The sequence below is a fragment of the Hemiscyllium ocellatum genome, chromosome 30, assembly GCF_020745735.1.
Source record: "Hemiscyllium ocellatum isolate sHemOce1 chromosome 30, sHemOce1.pat.X.cur, whole genome shotgun sequence".
NCBI classification, from domain to species: domain Eukaryota; kingdom Metazoa; phylum Chordata; class Chondrichthyes; order Orectolobiformes; family Hemiscylliidae; genus Hemiscyllium; species Hemiscyllium ocellatum.
In genome coordinates, this window is record NC_083430.1 from 32,064,964 (window position 1) to 32,070,963 (window position 6,000).

At 38.0% G+C, this 6,000-nt stretch overlaps 1 protein-coding gene across 3 annotated transcripts in view; it reads right to left on the reverse strand.

Moving 5' to 3' along the window:
• The window catches only part of col8a2 (collagen, type VIII, alpha 2), a 169,146-nt gene extending 163,733 nt beyond the window's left edge, over positions 1–5,413 (reverse strand). For all 3 annotated transcript variants that reach the window (XM_060847191.1, XM_060847192.1, XM_060847193.1), the window contains exon 1: positions 5,195–5,413. The gene's annotated coding sequence lies outside the window, so the exon portion shown is untranslated. The remainder of the gene's footprint in view (positions 1–5,194) is intronic.
• Positions 5,414–6,000: the final 587 nt, after the last annotated feature.

A 6,000-nucleotide genomic window follows, 5' to 3' on the forward strand; every position in this document is an offset into this window, starting at 1 on the left:
TGTGACTTGATTGTTGGCATATTTAAAATTCACAATGCAAGGTGCAATCTCAGTGAAATTATTTCATTGTTTTGGCTGGTAAGTTTAATGCAACTAAATGGTTTGCAAAACCAAGAAAGTGCTTTTCCGAAGCGACCATATTACTGTGGATCTAGAGTAACATATTTGCCAGAATGGGCAAGGATGACAAAAATATTCCTCTCCTAAATAAAGAAGACGGATAATTACAGTGACATGGGAGTTTCATAGTAGTTATCCTTGAAGCTTACATTTTCTTCCAAGTTTATATTTTCCCCCCACTGTGGTGGCATTTGAACTTATCTCCAAAACAATTGGCTGGGCCTCAGGAATACTAGGCCCAATATTATTGTGCAACCATCTCCTATTGCAGTAAGCTTATTTACTTACGATTTGTTTCAATTTCACTTCATGGCATGGTGGGCTAAACTTAATATGGTGGCCATATGGGGCCATTGGGGATAATTCTGAGCTGTTTTTGAGAGGTCTGACTTAATTCTATGGCCACCTGACTGTGAACTGCCTAGTGCCAGGGGTTTTATTGCTTGTAGGATTTCCTCCAAGAGCTGCAAACATATTTGACATCTGGTAGCACCTCAGTGCCAGCTTCACCACTGGGAGTGGGCACCACTTGTAGCACTGCAGCCAATCAAGACCAACAAGATAGAGGAAACTCTGGGGGGCTAGGTGAGTGTTGTTGGACATTCAGGACCCTTGGTGAGGGAAGAGCATTGTTTCCTTCAGCTGCCATCTGTGATTGACATGCCAGATTTGGAGGAGCAGCTAGAGGCCTTGAGCTTTTGCCGGACAATTGTCTCCACTTGGCAGAGGGCATCGCCCATTGGTAAAAATATCAACAACAGTAGGAAGACATCCTTAAATGGCTTATAATTGGTTATTTAAGGGTTTCATTCTAAGTGGTATGGCCATCTTTCCTGCACCCAAGTGAGATTGGGGAGTTGACAAATTCCACTCTTCACCTGTTCTCCCATTTCTATTGTGCCCATCACTAAATCACACCCCACCCCCCCATCCCTTCACAAGCCACACACACACACCTCTCAATGTCTTGATGCCTATTCCCATGAGCTGGATTACATTTTGCACATTATCTGTAAATTTATGTGACGAATCAATCCATCTGATTTCTAATAGTCTCACAGGGTGGTAAATAAATGCAGTTCAAAATTGACCATTTTGTGGGTACCAAGAATGCTGCTATGGGAATCAAAATGATATCCACATTTTTATTATTTTTGCTTGTTGGAATCACATTCAAAGAAAGTATTTGTGATTTCAAAAGCTGGGCACACATGCAAAATGAGCTTTTAGGATCACGAATTCTGCAAGCAAATGAAACAAGGATGTTTTGACTTTGAGGGAATAATTCATATTTTAATCAGTACAAGTATCTGTTTTTGTAACAGCACTGAACAGATTTTAGAGAAATGAAACAAGTGTCAGCCTGTTGAAATACTTCATGTGAAGGGTTTGGTGTTTTTAACATGTGAAATATCTATGACAGATTGTGATGCTAAGTCAGATTACATTTCAAATACTTGAAACCACCTTTTTTTTGCTGCACACAGTTCAGATATAATAATAACTTTAATTGCGAGCAGTTTGGAGATGCATTTTTGGAATGAAATTGCAACATACTCAAACCTACATTTTCATTGGTATTTGTGGAATGTGATAATGTGATGGGATGTAATGCAAAATCAACACCTACAAAGATAAACTAGGAATAACCGATACCACCTATTAATGCTGGTAGTGGCTGGTTCCTCATTTCACTATGCCTATGTCCTTCTGTAGATCCTGTAGAATAATTCAAGCTGCATGTAAAAATTTATATTTGATGAGGGAAGAAAGGTTTGCTATTGGGGGTTAAATGTATTCAAGCAACGAAGCAGGACTGAAGCAGCAATCCGTGCAATGATCAAATTAAACCCATAAGTTAGCTCTGTATAAGGTATGATATCGGAAAGTAAGTATTGATTCCTAACATGTTTTGAAAGACTTGTATTACTTCCAAAACACATTCTGAAGAATATTTAACAGACTACTGCAATTCTTCAGTGGACATATTAGTATTAGATCTAAAAACGTATGTCTTGCATGTTTATATGTTGAGCAAGTTGGACCTGCACCCATTAGTGTTGAGAAGAATAGGAAGTTGGAATGTATTTGAAGTGTCATTGGGAGGTTGGGCATCAATGAGACAGAAAAAGTTCCCGGGGACTTCATAGAGTTGATGCTGAGTTGATGTTTGCTCTCATGAGAATTTAGAACTAGGGGTATTGCTTAAAAATTAATGGGCCTCCCATCTAAAAAACTGAGATAAGGAGGAATTCCTTCACTCACAAGATTGCTAATCTGTGGAATTCTCTACTCCAGAGATCAGTGGTGGCTGGGTTTTAAATATATTCAAAGCTGAATTGGACACATTCTTGATTTATAAGGGAGTCAAACAGCAGGCAAGTGGATTTAAGATGATAATCAGATCAGCCATGATTGAATTGAACAGCAGAGCAGAATGATCTACTCCTTCTCATTCTTGTGTTCTTATAGAGAAGCATGTTTCCCACTCTGTGTAATTAGGTTACACAATTGGGGTAGAATTTGTTGTTACAGTGAAACTCTGGGAGTTATGCCCATTCTATGCCAATTTGCCAGCCTTAATCGGCTCCCAGATTTTCTGTGCATCTAATAAGATTGAGTTGGGGCATCAAAGAAAATTAACGTGAGTACAATGTAATTGAAAATTGACCTTTGCCTCTGTAATATATCAGATGGTGCCAACATTGTCTTGACTGTCAAGTCTCTTTACAAAATATCATCAGTATAATTACTCGCTGCTACGAATTCTACTCATCATGTTCTTGTAGACACAAGACAAAAGAGTTGAATTGGCTCACTTGGCACTGCTTCTAGGAGGCAGTAAATGGACTATAATATGCTGAGACACACAGCACCATGTGACCCAATGTGCCTGGTCCACCCCTCATTCAGTGCAGTTATCCCAAGGGAATTTAGGTAGTGTACTCTGTGAAGTAGAGTTGCATGCACAGATTTTCACAGCCATGGCTGAATAGCAGAACTCTTGCCTGAGTCATAAGTTTATGAATTTAAATTCCACTCCAGAGCATGGAGCACAAAATTACGCTGGTGTTCCAATGCAGCACTGAGGGAGTGTTGCACTGGCAATGGTGGAGCTGACTTTCAGGTGAAATGACCAGGAGGCAATCTGCCCTCCCTGGTGAACATCAAAAATCTCATGATGTGATTTCAAAGAAAGTAACAAGTTATTTTTGGTCGCCTGACCATTATCCCTCCTACCAATATCACTAAAACATGGCTGTGTGTGCAAAAGAACTGTATACTAATTGTTTACCTTGTTCCCATGTTACCAAAGTGAGCACATTTCAAATACTTTCATCATATATTATGAAAACATTGTAGAAATATAAGTCAATTTCTCACTCCCAAACAGCAATTATCCATCTTGCTGCTTTTCATTTCACAACAATGTAACTGATCTTTTACCCAAAATCATTGAAAATGATGTTTAAATCTACGTTAAAAAGGCTTGTAAGGATACACACCCTGTTTGCTATTGAATTAAATACATTAACTCTGAGCAAAAAGCTTTGTGTTCCAATTAAATGCGATCAGTCTGAAATGATAACTGTTTGTTCCATCCAAACACGATTCCATACCTGCTGAACATTTCCAATTTGTTCGATTTATGGTTCAGTTTTCAAGCATTCACAGTTTTTTGATCAAAAGGCTTATCTAATGTCATTCCAGGCACAACAACACTGTAAACAGTTTCGAATCCTTCATTGTGAAAAGTACAGACAGATATTTTAATAGATTCACATGCTTCAAGTTTGGAGAATTAAATGCACACATGTTTAAAAAAAGGGTTTAAATGCTTTACCCACACTGCTTTTAAATTTGAATTCCAACATTGGAATCACACCCATTTCAACAGAGCAGAAAATGAAAGAAATTGCGTGCAAATTGAAATCTATTTTAAATCCACACCGAAGTAGAAAATTTGCAATGTATGCCCTTTTGGATAGGGCAGGGTTCTGCTAATATGCATGGGGGCTCTGTTTGAAGACCTCAAATAACTAGCTCTATGGTTTGAGCAAATTCAGGTACAGCACAAGAACAGGTGAAAGTGGCCACTATCTCTTCAACTTTTGCACCATAAATTATCCTTGTGATGTGACTGGTCGGAAAGAAGCATTTAAAAGAACATTGCATTTATATAGCACCTTTTGCAAACTCAGGGCATCACAAAGCACTCTCCAACCTTTGTTGTTATTTGAAGTGCACTCGCTATTATAATGCAGGAAAAGGCTGGGACCAATTTGGGTGCAGCAGATTCCACAGGCAGCGATGAGACAATGGCCAGATAATCTGTTTTTCATTTAAGTGATGTCCGTCAATGGACAAGGATTGGCCAGCACACGGGGGAGAACTCACTTGGTATTCTTTGAATGATGCAATGGGATCTTTTACATTCCCTGAGTGAGTCCTCTGTTTAAAGTATTATCCAAAAGACGGATTTTTGAGTGCAAATTCCAGGCCACAACATTCACTTACGTAGTGAATCTGATCCTTAACATATTCACCAACCTGACCTTTTCTAACCATCTGACTATTACAGCACGTATTCTGTTCAATTCTGTGAATAATATTTGAAACTACATTTGGGCATTTCTTACATAAAGTGATTTCTTTGTTCAAAATGTATTTAGTGCCAGTAAAGTAGTCAGGACACCACCTGTTTTTAATAGGAACTTCTTTCAGTTGTATATGGCATCATTTCTACTATTGAAGTCTGTCCTAATAGGTATTTTAAACATTTGCTATGGTCAATTCCAGAACTGAAGTGGCATGAAATTAAGACATTTTGTGCTTATAAAACACATATATCGAATTTAGCACCATTTAAAATGCTAAGACATTCTTTTAATTAGCTAAAAGCCACAAAAAAAACCCCGTATAGTTTATTTCAATTCTGTTTTGCTTTGCAAGTTCTATCCTATTCAAGTATAAAGGATTCTGTTTGTAAAAATGCAGAGACTTCTTTAGCTTAATGTACACATGTAATAAGAATCATATACAAAGTGAAAAGATGGAAACTAAAATTTCCTACCTTTGCTATTTGGCAGAACGTCAGTTAGAAAATAAGATCTAGTTTTCTTGTTCAGATGGTGGATTTTCTTCTGGATGCTCTACTCCATAAGTTTATATAACTAGACAGAGCACTTGCTCTTACGCAGTTTGCTACTTCAAGTTGCACAGCAGAGAGAGAGAGAGAGAGTCACTTGACAGCACGTTGTAAGGGTGCGTGTGTGTGTGTGAGTGAGAGTGCGCTATTTCACAAGCTGTTTAATGGGCTAGACTGAGATCAGCTTTGGTTTTTGAGCATGTTCCAGCTGAGAATTGTTTCTCAGGTTCTAAGATACAAAGGGCCGTGTTTGTGGGTTTGGGGGAGGGGAAAGAACTTTTGAGTTTTTTTTAAAGAAGCCATTTTCACATGCGTATTTTGTGGACATTTGCCACTGTGGTTGTGCAGCTGACCAAACTGCAACCTTTTACCTTTATGATGCCGGTGTTGTTCTGTCTTTACAAAATATTTTTACGAATCATTCTTTCTCATCATTAATTAAGAATTTAACAGATATAATTGGAGAACAATGAAAAACTGCCTAAAGCCAGCTGAATTGGCAATAATTATTGAATGTAATATGAAGAACAGCAGCTAATTTTGTAGGGTTTGTTTGCTTTATAGGAGTAAAGTTAGTATGTTTTTCACTGTGAAGTCTGGATGTCATAACTTAAATATGGATCTGCTTTGTGAAGTAGAAACAGATGCTCCACACATCCCAATAGAACAACATGTCCATTAGTTCATAGAATCTCAAAAGTATTTTGAACTTAGAAACGAAGTGCAGCTAT